This window comes from Taeniopygia guttata, chromosome 4A, assembly GCF_048771995.1.
Source record: "Taeniopygia guttata chromosome 4A, bTaeGut7.mat, whole genome shotgun sequence".
Classification (NCBI taxonomy): domain Eukaryota; kingdom Metazoa; phylum Chordata; class Aves; order Passeriformes; family Estrildidae; genus Taeniopygia; species Taeniopygia guttata.
In genome coordinates, this window is record NC_133029.1 from 6,477,409 (window position 1) to 6,490,798 (window position 13,390).

At 47.6% G+C, this 13,390-nt stretch overlaps 1 protein-coding gene across 5 annotated transcripts in view; it reads right to left on the reverse strand.

Moving 5' to 3' along the window:
- The window catches only part of FHL1 (four and a half LIM domains 1), a 28,521-nt gene extending 15,833 nt beyond the window's left edge, over window positions 1-12,688 (reverse strand). The window contains exon 1 of one of the 5 annotated variants that reach the window (XM_041716142.2): window positions 12,423-12,686. The gene's annotated coding sequence lies outside the window, so the exon portion shown is untranslated. Of the gene's footprint in view, window positions 1-10,147; window positions 10,389-12,422 lie in introns of those variants that run through there. The other 4 variants (XM_072929067.1, XM_072929068.1, XM_072929069.1 and 1 more) reach the window with 4 other exon arrangements.
- Between the last annotated feature and the right edge of the window lie 702 nt (window positions 12,689-13,390).

The window sequence follows — 13,390 nt, forward strand, 5'->3', positions numbered from 1 at the left end:
TTTTTTTAAATATCTTAGAAAGACAGATGTCTTAGTCTTTAGATGCACTTGCTTAAACGTGAGCTGTGTTTCTCTTCCCAGCTCTGTCTGCCAAGTCCTTCTGCTGTGAGTGTGCAGGCAGTGGGCTGAGCCCCCTTCATGGACTGCAAGGTGAAGACCACAGGAGTGAACATGTCCATGAAGGTCATACAACCCTGAGAGGAGACAAAACTTCCTCAACTCCTCATGGGAGACAGGGCCACATGTACTGCCAGGACTGGTCTGATTCAGAAATCTCATAAGAGCAGCAGGTTCATAATTGGGCTAAAAATCTTCAATACTTCATTTACCTCTTCCTCCCCAGCAGCCCTACAACTGTGTCACCCACAGACCCACCCAGCACTGTGATGACTCTCTGTCCCTTCTGCCAGGGGATGTGTCCTGGGAGGAGCCATGGGGCCAACCAGCTACACCCCACCTCAGTTATTCCCCAGCCTATGACCCAAAAGCTTCACACTTAGGGCAGTGGAGCTCCTTAGGGCCATCTTGGCCAACTTTAGGTCTTTCTTTGTTCAAGTTTAGTTGCACTCATGGGCAGGGGAATGACCAGTGGAGCCAGATATTTGCCAGTCACGGCTTTCCCCTGGTGGCTTAGCCCTGGCCTCAGAGCTGAGAAAAGTAACTCAAGTCCCCATCAAATAAATCCCACAGTGAGCCAGCCAGGCAGCACAGCAGTCTTTCCCAGGACAGATGAGGTGTGAGGAACAGGCACAGCAATATAATCCTGCCATACCCACACAATAAATGCTCATGTCAGGGTTTCACCAAGCAGAGAGTGAGCCATCACTGAAATAATATTTCAGTGTCCACCAGGCTCTCTGCACTTCTAAGCTCCCAGTTCCTTCTCATGGGCACAGCAGCTGGCTGGGCAGTGCCCTGGCTCAGTGAGGTCAAACAGCTCATGGAAGGAAGTTCAGCTACTGGTTTGCTTCACTGCTTGAAAGTTGGGTCATTCCTTGGAAATCTACCCACTAGGAGTCAGAGATTAGCAGCTTCCCACACATCAGCTACAACACACATGCTCTCCAGCATCCCCTGACACCCTCCTGTGCTCATCCAAAAGGACCTGGCAGCAAGGAAGACTCACAAGGTGGATGCTGCAGGCTCTGCCCAAGCTCTTACTCCAAAGCCTGGGAATGCTTTCCATGTGATGTTTTCTAGCAAAATACCACGTTCTCAGGAAGCTGATGGTTCTGCAGACCTCCATCCTCTGCCTGCCCAGAACAGGGACCAAACCAAATCCCCACACTTGCTGGCCCCAAGGAGCCTTGGTATTTTCACTTAAGATAATGATTTTCAAGGGAGGAGAAGAAAGAGCTGTTTGTGGATGGACTGTGATTCTGGCAAAACATTCTCCAGAAATTCAGCATGTGAGAGACACTGAGGATAGAAAACTTCAGCTCAGGTGGTCAGAGAAGGGCAAATAAAAATCCCTCAGGAAAGGGCTGCCTGGCTAAGGGGGAAGACAGGCCACATCTTTGATGAGGACGTGCCCTTCCAAGCTTTGGCATGCCAGTAGGGAAGACTCCCTGGCATCCAGCACACCATCAAAGCGCTGCCCAAACTTGGCACAGGCCACAGGGCCATGCCCTCAGCACTGATTTAGAGCTGACAGAGCCAGCACTGGCACATGCTTTAGCAGCAGAAGCAGCCCAATACCCTGGGCAGGACAGTCGCCTCGAGCAAGATTAACATTTGGCTGTCTGCACCCTCAGTTGTTAGCCAGAGCTGGTGGCTGAAAGGACCAGATCACCCCTCTTATGTGGCCACTTTAAAAATAACCTCTCCCAAAGCCCCACAGTGCATAACCCTGTGTCTGTCTCAGCTCCAGGAGCTGAAGGGGATCAGTTTGCAGGGCTGATGGGTATTTTTGGGCACTCTGACTAATTGTCAGGACATATGCTGAGCATTCTTTACAAGCAAAAACAAAGCTGCACAGTCTCCTCCAGCCAGGCCTAAGGGGTTGGATTAGTCACAAGAGTTATTTTCATAAAACTCTACTTTAGGAAGGTTTAACTTCCAGCTTCAGATAAGTGCAGCTTAAAATGGAAGAAGAAGTCAACCTCCTGGCACCCCAACACCCACCACAAAGGCTGGCCCAGGCTGGGCCACATTGCACAACAAGGGCAGAAGTGGAAATTTCACCTTGGAGTGGCTTCAGATTCACAAGTGCTTCTTTGGTACCACATGGAGTATTTTGGAGGTTGTGTCCTTCCTCCTCCCTCCACTCTCAGGAGCAGGAGCTCCCAGCCCAGAGGCTGCAGACTTGATGTCCTGCAGCCCAAGGTGAAGTGCTCCTGAAAGGCCACATCGCCTGAGAGGAGCAGAGACCAGCCAGTTCTTGCAAGTTTATTCACCATTAAAAAGACTTTGTTCTAAAATAAACTGTTTTGAGTGGGTTTCTTTGTTGCACTTCCTTGCTGCTTCTGTCACCAGCCTGAGCACCTCTGCAGCACTTCACTCACCTGCCAGCTTAATGCAGCACTCATCAGCTCACTTTCTCTACACTTACTAAGACAGCAAATAAAGCACCTGTGTGCAACATCTCCACATCACCCTGGGACACACGAGCCAGAGCAGCCCATGTTTCCCCACCACTTTGCTCCCCCTTTCAGCCCAGAAGATCTTTGGGATGTTTTAAGCCCCACTGCTGTCTCAGCCCATGAACTTGTGCTTTCCCCTTTCCCTGGCACATATCAAACCTTGCTCTTCTCATTCAGCAGACACATTGCACCAGTAGCACACACATCTCAAGATGACAAGAGCTCTCTGAAGTCTCCACCAATGCTCTCTGTACATTTTCCCCTGAGCTGCAGAGCAATTTCTACTGAGGATAAATGTTGCCAATTCAACTTCTAATAGCAGCATTAAAATGTATGAGCCATTTATCTGGAGTCAGGGATAATATTTTCAAAGTGCCTGTGTGATACAGGAATGTAAATCTCATTTTTCATAAAGTGATAAGGATCCTGAATCTCTCTGGAAATATGTCAGATCAGAGCTGGGCAAGGACTGCACAGGAAAGCTTTACCTGTGGGGTCGGTTAGAAAACACAGGTTCAAATCTTAAAAAAAAAAAAGGAACTTATCTATTTAAATCTTTCATCAGGGTTAGGCTTCAATTTTAGCCAAAACCAGAGTCTGAGCCCAGAATGGTTTTCAGAGCCCTGCCCTGGTTTTGGTATCCCAGCTGAGTGTCATCATCTGCAGGCTAGAGCTGTTTTGGAGAGGGAAGCAGGGGAATTCTTCTCCCCAGCATACTCCCACTCTAGTTTTTTGGTAACCTAGCAAAATTTGAGTTCCTTTAGTGTCTTGGAAACGTTAAGATCAGTACTTGGTAAGAGACAGCTGAGGCCAAAGGAGGGCGAGGGGGTGAGGCTACTGAAACTGCTAAATTTAATACCTTCATTCCCCCTCTGCCAAGCCAGGGCATTCAGAGGTGAGGGAAGGGCTCTTCCCCTCTGCCATGCTCCTCCAAGAGTCCCACAGCAGCTCTGCATGCTACAGCATTTCCACCAGTGCTGACTCTTGGAGCAATGGGCAAAGTCTGTGAGCGGGTACATTCATTCAACACAAACTTTGGAAAAAGAAAAGTGAGATATTTAAAAGTGTTTGATTTTAAACATAGAAATAAATGAACTGGAGCTGGTAAAAGTGTTTCTGTGTTTGATTAAGCCATCCCCTGCTCTGGGGCTGGATTCAGGCCCAAAAAATTATTTTGTTTTCTTTCTCAAGTAGCAGAGAGACAATAAATTCAGGGACAACGAGCAACAGTCTGCAAAGAGAGCCAGCCTTTCTCAACACAACCACTGCAAGCTCTGCAGCTACTGCCCACATCCAGCCATTAGAGGATGGGCTCCATGTGACAGAAAAGCAGTGCTAATTGCACACAAATGCCAGAGAAAACTGTCAAAAAGCTCAACCAGATGTGAAACAGTGGTTTGCTTTCCTTTAAAACCAGCTTGTGCAACCACATTTCATGAGAGCCCACAAGCACCACGTTCCTCTGGGAATGCTGCAGGACAATGGGGAAAGGGTGAGGCTTCCAAATCATGGAGAGTTTTCCTGCAATAGCAAGGACTCTGCTGTCCCTTTGGTAAAGTTATGTCCCTTGAAACAAACTCTCAGTTGTGCTAGAAGGAAGCCTGGCAGGAAGCCTTGTCTGCTTTGTGCCAGGGCTGAGCAAGGTTAGGTTTAGTTCTGGATCTGCAAAGAACAGCAGCAGGTTTAGTCATCCAGAGACAGCCAAAAGGCAAACACACCTTGATACCAAGAAGGTGAAACACTGGGGGAGGACACAGGAAGACCTGAAGGGATGCCTGTCCTGCTCCCAAATGTTAACATGCAGTGCTGCACCCCACAGAAAAGAGGTGACACAAAGGAACATCAGATACTGCATGCAAAAAAGTCACATGAGACAAGCAGTGTCTCATCTCCAAAGAGATGCTGAAAACACAAGATAAAATGCTCCAGGTGGCATTTGTAGGTTTTAAAGTTGTTTATCATCCTGCCCAGCTCACCTCTGGCAGTTTGGGGTCGCGGAGGGGGGCACAGGGCTGCGCTATGCAGCAGGGCCACATGGACTCAAGTCCAGCCCCTGGGCCAGAGCACTGCCCACCTTGAGCTATAAAAGGTGAACTCCTGTCTGTCTCACCCAGATCTCACTCAGCTGTGAAAATCACCTTCTTTAAAATGCCAGGCTGCCCAAGAGCCAGGTTTTCCTGAAGCCTCTCCCTGAAGCTGATGGCTGAATGCACTGGTGGCACTGAGAGCTGCCTGTGATGCTGAGGAGCTTGGTCGTGTCACCAAAGCATTTCCCACATGGCTCCAGAAAGGAGCTAGAAAAAATCCACCCACAGCCCTGGAAGGGACTTGCAAGAACACATAATTTACAGCTCTCTCATGATTGTAAAATTATAATAAAAGACTTCTAAAATGCCCCTACTGAAACCAATCTCTTTTTATAGATGCAACCTCCAGCCCTTGTTTCAGAAAGCTATGAAGCTAATCCAAAAAAGGGATCATGATTTTTCATCATGTGAGTAGGTTCACAGATCACTTTTCATGGGCTCAGCTTTTGTTTGTATTTATGCTGTTGATAATTGTTCCCTCTTTTCACTCACTGGTAATTATACCTAAAAAGATTTGCTGAAATCCATCAGTGGGCCTCTGGTAAGGGGCTCAGGCACTGCTTCATCAAGACAGGTGATGTTCTCATGTATTTCTACACAACTTCATGTATTTGATAGTTCAGCAACAGGGAGCAAAACCCAAGCAGAGACCACTGCCACAGCCTTGTCAGCCTCTCCCCTGCAGCACCATGGTGCAGAGGGACAGACAGTACTTCTCCTACAGACAGAGATTTTCAGTTACAAGTTGTACTTCTTCAGAAAATACAAGTCCATTGAGTGAAGTGCGTCTGGAAACATCTCTGTCTTAACTGAGGAAGGTGCAGGATGATACAGGAGCCCTTCCTGGGCTGCCAAGAGGCTGAGTTCAGCTCAGCCTCCTTATCCTGCCTTTCTCAGGCACAGCTGGTACTGCACAAGAGCCCCCTCCACCATCCCAGAAATGACATCTCTGTTCCCACAGTGCCCTGGCAGCAGGTGACTCCAAAACTCCAGTCCTGACCTGCTTAAACTGGGGACACTTGAGGGCAAAATAATGCCAGAGTCCAAATTTTCAATCTCCTGCCCCAGGTATATTGCAGAAGAGGATGAGGTTTTTCCAAGCCCTTGCTCCAGCCCCTGGAGCAGCAGCAGGGAGAGGCTTGGTCTGTCTGTACTCCTGCCTAATCAGCTGCTTAGAACCAGCCCTTACCTACAAATCAAGCACCTCAGCTTCCCCACAATCCTTTCACAGGGAGAAGTTTCCAGGATAGGGGAGATGGCAGAGAAGGCCACCTTTGCAGCACCTGAACCCACCCCCAAGGCTCTCCAGCCCACAGTCCCACCAGGAATTTCATTGCCACACTTCCAGGAATTGTAAAAGCCCAATCTCAGCAGCCAGCTTCATGCACCATCCCCTGCACGATCTCATTTATAAGGCAAAAGCTGTTTGGCAAAACAGCTCACACAGCATCCAAATATCCGAGGAGCAGCCAGCATTCCTGGCGCTGGCTCCCCTTCCCCCCGGCTGCTCCAGGGATGAGCTCATCGCTATTTCAGGTTGAATTTGCACTTGGCAATCTCCCTGGTAACCAAAACAACTTACTCCTCGTTTATAAGGGATTTGTTGGTTGTTTGGTTCAGTGTCTGGGGGAGCACGCAGAGATTTCCCGCACTGGAGCAGGGGCTGGGGGAGAGCAGGGAGGGCAGGAGATGCTCTGCAGGGAGGAGGGAGAGCCGCCCTCGGGCTCACCCCAGCGACTGGGACTGAGGAAAGGAGCTGTGAGGCACGGCTTTCACTCACACACACCACAGGTGAGCCTTTAGGGCAGCCCCCTGCCAGCCCAAACCAGTGCTACAGCCTCTCCAGCACATCACAGTCACCACAGGGATGCTGTTTGCAATCCTCTCCAGCCAAAAATCAGCAAATCTTTCCCCAAACAGGAATGGTGTGTCCCCCACCCACTGCAAGAAACCCATCCTACCACAGGGACAGATCCAGAATTGAAGTTTCCACCTTTGGTTATAAATCATTAAGGTGATAATGGCATAAGAGAGAAAGGAATATGGCAAGGGGTGGATTACATGTTCTAGCATCCACCAAAGCAAATCCAGACAGAATTGAACAGATTTGCATCCCCACCAGGTGCCTTTGTGCTGCTGTGAGGTGAACGTGGGCTGCTCTCCAATCCTGATCCTATCCTGGCCATTTCCAGAGGCACTAAAATAAATTATACATCAAATGCATTCACCTGGCAGGCTGTGCCTGGGGGAGCAGGACTGCTTTTCAATGGGCAGAGCGAGGACAGACAAGAAACTGCATTTGCTTGTGTTGAGTGAAATACATAGCTCTGGGTATTTAATGTGAGATGAGACCAGAGAGAGTGAGAGGGAAATCCTTGTACCCTGGGCTGTTCATCAGTGCCTCTCCACAGTACTGTCAGGAGCAAGATCACATCAGGACAACACCAGGGAATTTGTAGAGTGGAAGCAAAGCCACTCAGTCTCCAGATTACAATCTCAAATTACTCAATCGAGATGAGGACCACACACCTGTGTTCTGGAGGTGCTGTCTGTGTTTGCATTCCCTGAAACCACCGGGTGCTCTGTGGTTAATGCTGTACCAAAGAGCAGGACACAGTGCCAGGCCACTGGAATGCTCTTGAGATCCTGACACTGCCACTGTGGGCTCTTGAACTGAGCAAGCCTCAGTCAGAAACTCATCAAACTCATCCACTGGATGAAGTAAATCAAGCCAGAAAAATCTCTGTAGCACACAGCAAAAGCACCCAGCTGTCCCAAGGCAGCAGTTTCCTGGGATGCTGCAGCCCTGGGAATGACACACCTACCAGGAATTTTAAAGAGCTCTTTGCTATCTCCGTGCAATGAAATGAGGGGAAAACCAAGCGGCACAGAATGAAGTGCAAAAACCAGACGATAAGACAGAAGCTGGAAAGGGAGGCAGGCAGTGCCTCAGAAGTGACTAATTCCAAACCTTTGCTCCAGTGTTTATTATAGAAAAGAACAGATAAGAAAGGCTGATGGTAACAACTGCCAGGGGCAGCCAGTCCCAAGGTAAACAAGCAGCAAATGCCTTGGGAGCAGCCTGCCAAGTCCAGATGGTTCTCATCTGGGGCAAATGCCTCAATCTTGGGGCATTTCTTTAGAAGAGAGGACATAATTTTTTCCCACCCCAGCAGACTCCAGCAGTGCGGGGACTGTATTTAGGGTCGTGTCATAGTTAAGGGAATCTTTGGTCAGACACCACTAGAAGCACATGAAAACTGAATATTCCCATGTGAAGGCTCTGAGGAAGAGCTGGGAGCCAACTCCCTGCAGGAAAGTCAACTAACAACCACTGTGGGCTGGACCAGTCGTGGCTTTAGTGTGATGAACCATTTCTATTTTTCTTAGCACAAGAAGAAAAGGAAGTCCATCACTCTTGTTCATATGAGAGAGTTTTGGAGGATTGAGTGGATTTTTTGCTCTGTCCAAGCAAAACAGCAAGAGCAATTCTTGCTCTGCCAGAAGCTCTGAACTCCTCTGCAGCTGAGAGTTGGTGTAACACAAGAGCCCTCACACTCTGGGACAGCTGCTGCAGTGCTGAAGGGACCTTGAAGCAAAATAGGTGGACTATAGATCCCTGCACCAGGAGTCCCTTGGCATATCGAGCACACACAATTCCTTGTGAACAGGAGTCTTTTAAACCCATCATTTCAGCAGACAGACACCACTGGAGCCAGACAGTATTTGATTTGAAGCTCCCTCATATGTCAAAGCATCATAAATCTGTGAGGCAGATTTTAGTCTCCTCTTTTCCACTCTGCTCATGACCCCTTTCCAGGGGTGGAAGGGGATTAGAAATGAGTAAGCCAAAATGCTGCCCTGCAGTAATTCTTCCCAGCTGGAATAGGTTTCCCCTGCTCTCCATTAGATGTCTGGGTGACAAGTGGCATTCTGTATTTGACCCCAACAGATTCAGCTGTGTCCCACCACCTTCAATCCCTCACAGTTCTGACCCTTGGCTGCCAGCTCACACCACAGACAGCTCTGCAGGAGGGATGCATCCAAACAACACCAATCATTGGGGTCACCTCAAGGAACAGAAAAGAGATGAGGAACATCTGTGGAACAAGTGGGTCTTCTGAAAACATCAGTCCAAAGTCAAGAGGGTTTGAATTTCTTATTTACAAAAATAATGCAACTCTGTAACAGCATCCAAACCAAAATTGTAACTCTGCCTGAAGGTTTCCAGTCAGGCACACAGCAAAATAGTTGCCCTTCCACCCTGGATTGCAGCTCCAGGAACTGCCAGGAACCCTGCCCTGGCTCTCCAACTTCTTCCAGGGAACTCTAGCTCAGCCTTTTTTTGAAAGAGTGCTTCCAACCCTGTCTATACCATTCCAGCATGGCTATAATGCAGTTCTTGCTCTACTTTGATTGTCTCCAAAGCTTTAAATGTAATTTTAGCCCTGTCTTGCCATTGGACACAGACCCTATTTCCCATCCATTCTGATGGAGATGAAAAAGCTGGAGAAGCAGAAGAGGGAGCATCCAGAATATATGTCAGAATATATTCTGTGCCAGAATATATGGCACAGTCCTTCCAAAACCACACTGCAGAAGTGGAAACATGCATTTAACTAAATAGCATTTAATTCTTTAGAGTCACAGAGTCTCAAGAGCCATCTGCTTAAAACTCCTCTCTAAACAGAGTATCTAAGTGAAATACGAGATCTCTTTCTTCCTCCCACACTCCCTCTGCCAAAATCAGACACGAAATGACTGATCTCAGACATTTCTGCTTTGTTACTTTCCCTGTGTGCATTTCTATAACAGAAGTGAAATAAAAAGAGATCTCAATGAATCAAGCTATAGTATTTTGACTTACAATGCATTTTTTTTATAAAATCACAGGTCAGTTCTGGAAAGGTTTATTGCATATACATGATTTTCATTATCTTTTCAAGCAAAAGTGAGTCCACCCTACCCAAGGTAAAGAATTGAATCTGAAATCTCAGCTTTGCTACCTTTGCTCTCCTACCAGCAGGGCACAATGTGACAGTGGCTGGGGACCACGAGGGTGACAGGCAGGCATGGACTGCTTGGCTCAGCTCTCCACACATCTGCATCTCCCTGTGATCCCTGTGCAAGCCTGGCACCAGAGCCTGCCCATGGCTCTCCAGGGAGCTGCTCTGATTTAGGAGCAACCAAATCAAAACCAATCCAAAGCCTGGGCAAACTTTGCACATTGCTGGTGGTGAGGCTTTTCTTGCTACATTTAATGCCCCTGGGACTTCAGGGCTAAGCAGCACCACAAAAAGGGAAATTTTAAACACAGACTTGTGTGATCCTTGTCCCATCAGCAAAGATCAGAGGAATTTTCTACCCAAATCCCCCAGTGCTTCCACTGGCTGGTGAATAAACTTAAAAGAACATATTTCACCCAGGCTACTGCTGAGGGGACAGTATTATTCCCAGCTCACATCTGCCTCTGCTCACCTGCAGAGCTGTGTGCAGCCCTGGGGTCCAGCACAAGAAGGATGAGGAGAGAATCCAGAGGAGACAAGGATGATGTGCTCTGAGGGATGGAGCAGCTCTGCTTTGGAGACAGGCTGGGAGAGCTGGGATTGCTCAGCCTGGAGAAGGGAAGGCTCTGGGAAGGTCTTTTTGCAGTTTTGTATCTCAGTTCTTCAAGGGGGGGTCACAAGGAAGATGGGAACAAACTTCTAATCAAGGCCTGCTGCAACAGGACAAGGGCAAAGGTTTTCACCTGGAACAGGTTAGATTTAGACTAGATACAAGGAAAGAGATTTTTACACTGGAAAAACCAGTGAAGCACTGGCACAGATTGCCCAGAGAGGTGGTAGGTGCCCCATCCCTGAAGTGTTCAAGGCCAGGCTGGACAGGGCTCTGAGCAACCTGGCCTACTTGAAGATGTCCCGGTGGACTAATTTGCCTTTAAAGGTCCCTTCCAACCAAACTGTTCTGTGATACAAAAGGAAGTTAAGTTGCTTCTTGGGGCAAGGAGGTCAGTTCCTTAAAGATTTGTTACATCCTAGTGCAGTGGGTGTGGACTGCAAACCACATTCATGTGATAAGGATTTAGATTACAGATGAAGGGCATCCTCCAGCATCACTCCCTATCCACAGCCATCAGCAGGGACCTGACTGGGCTCCCCCAGCTGCTTCCTGCCATATATCTGGATTTTCCATTCACACTGCAGCTCGATGGAAAAGCTGCTTCCGAAATAAAGGGCAGCCAAGATGGGCAGGATAGTGTTTATTTTCAACTGTTTGAGTACCCTAAACATTGCCTCCTTTTGAACAGCTGCCATTGCTTACATCCAAGCAGAGAATTATACCAACATACAGGGAGACAAGCCATTGCTCACAGCAGGGAATAACTTCTGTTAGAATCAGTTCAAGGGCCCAATCCTAAAAACCCTCCCCAGCCAAAATTCCTCAGTGCACATCAGAAACCAGCTGTAAAATCCCAGCCCTGAACTCAGAGCCACAGTCCAAAATCTGAGCAAAGGGCTTACTGCTACACTGAGATCTGGAGGGGTTTGGGGTTTTTTGCACTTGTGGTGCCAGCTCTGAAACACCTACCCACATTTTTCTTTTAGGTATTAGTCAAGAAGGAATTTTTATATACTGAGCTCCTTAAGGAAAAGTTAGGAACTGGTTTGTATTCAAGAATGCTGTGTTTGGTAAAAAGAAGAAAAGGGTGTTGTCACTGAAGTATGTGGGTGCTTTTATCATTACAAAAGAAAGTTGAAGTTTCAAATCCATATTTGGTTGCTTGATCAGCTATTTGCATTGTACATCATGGCTTAAGAATTTAATCAGTTTCCTTTCGGAAGTTTTTTTGTTGTTGTTTTTAAAAAACACTCTTCCTCTCAAAAGAGGGTAAAAGGCTATTTGGTAGGTGGATTGTTTGTACAGTTTTTCTCATTTCACATGCTAGATTTCAGTGGTTTAAAAAATAGTCACATCCCATTCTCAACCACAGACAGGCTCCTGCTTACACAACATGAACTGGACCAGAGCCTCATGCATTAACTTATCTTTTGACCAATTACTAAAGAAAAGATTAATTACAGAAACACCCAGATTGCAAACACATGGGCAAATACAACTTCACTCATGCAAGTGACTACCCAAATCTATATTGATACAGGGATGCAGCATTTGTACAAAGCTAAAGGTGTTTGCATTCACATGGGTGCAGCTGCAGAACTCTGCAACTGCCTGATATTCCGTAATACAGAAAGAGGAAAGTGTGATAATTATTAGGTAAAAACCTGCATTCCCAAAACCCCAATCCTGTTACTGTCCCAGGATTGTTCCTCACATCACCTGAGACCCCAAAAAACAGTCTCTGCTTTAGTTATTTCATCCCCAGTTCTCTTTAAAAAACTTAAAGAGGCACATCTGATCACCTGCCCAGGAAAGCACAGAGCTGGCAGCTCTTACACAACTCAGTACCACTGCAAATGCTCCCAGTTCAACTTGGAGGCAAAGAGAAAAGTTATAGTTATACCCCAGTGTTCAAAACAACCACCTTCCAGGAGGCAATATGCATATCAGAAAAAGAGGATGCAAGAGAAATCAGAAGCCAGAATGTAGATAAATTCCATTTCCAAAACAACCCATAAAACAAGCAGTTTCTGAGGTTAACTCAGCAAACTATGGAGAAATTGCCTGCTGAAGTGTTCCAGAAGTACATCACACACCCACAGGCTTCCCACTCCCCATCCCAGCTCCCACAAACCCTTCTCCGGCAGAGCAGTCACAAGGCAGGGAAAAGACCAAACACCAGCCCTGAAATCCACAGATCTGCGAAGCGTGGGATGCTGGAACGCTCCTGCCCTGCTCGAGGAGCCGATGCTCGAGAGGCAGCGGGAGGGATGTGCTTACTGCCTGCGGAGAGGAGAGGAGGGCAGAGCAGAGCAGAGCAGAGCCGAGCCCGGGGCGCTGCCGGGGGAGGGAGGGATGGACCGGGCGCTGCTTCGGGCCGGGCTGCGCTGGGGTGTCCCGCGGGACAGACGCGGCTTCCACGCTTATAGCAGGGAGGTGCATGGCAAAAAAAACACAAACAAAAAAAACAACTTAGTCCAGCCCAGAGCACCGCTCCTGCCCGGGGAGCAGCTGGAGGTGGGGAGCTCCTCCCAGGGTCACTGCACCATCCGTGGGGGGAGAACCCCAACCAGCAGAGCTCCCCGCAACAGCACAGCGCTCTCATAGGAACCGTGGGATGCTGATTTATTAAAAAAATATGGATATTGATCTAGTATCGATATCCAACTGTGACGGACAAAAACTCTCTAACAGTTTAAAGTTAGAAAGTGTATGTTTATACGACGCCGGGCAGCGTGCAGGATCGCTCCCAAATACACACCGCCCCTTCCAGGTGATTACAGAGTCTTTTTATCCATACAAGTATTGAATATACAAAATACAAATACATATTCATAATTTTGGTACATCCCATTCCCCGCTTCGTATGCTAATCACTCCAAAGGCTATTAAGCATGTGTAGTTTGTCCCTTGAAATGGGTTGGTGGTCCCTTTTATGGGAAGGGGTCCCAAAATGAGGAAGTAAATGAAGTCTTCCTCGTTCTGACCTTTCTACCTTTTCAATGCAAGTATGACAAATGAACTCTTGGTAGAACTCCCATTCCTCGTCTTCAATTGGTTTCAGAACAGAGGAGGTCCACAATTGTCTTATGTTCCTAAAAG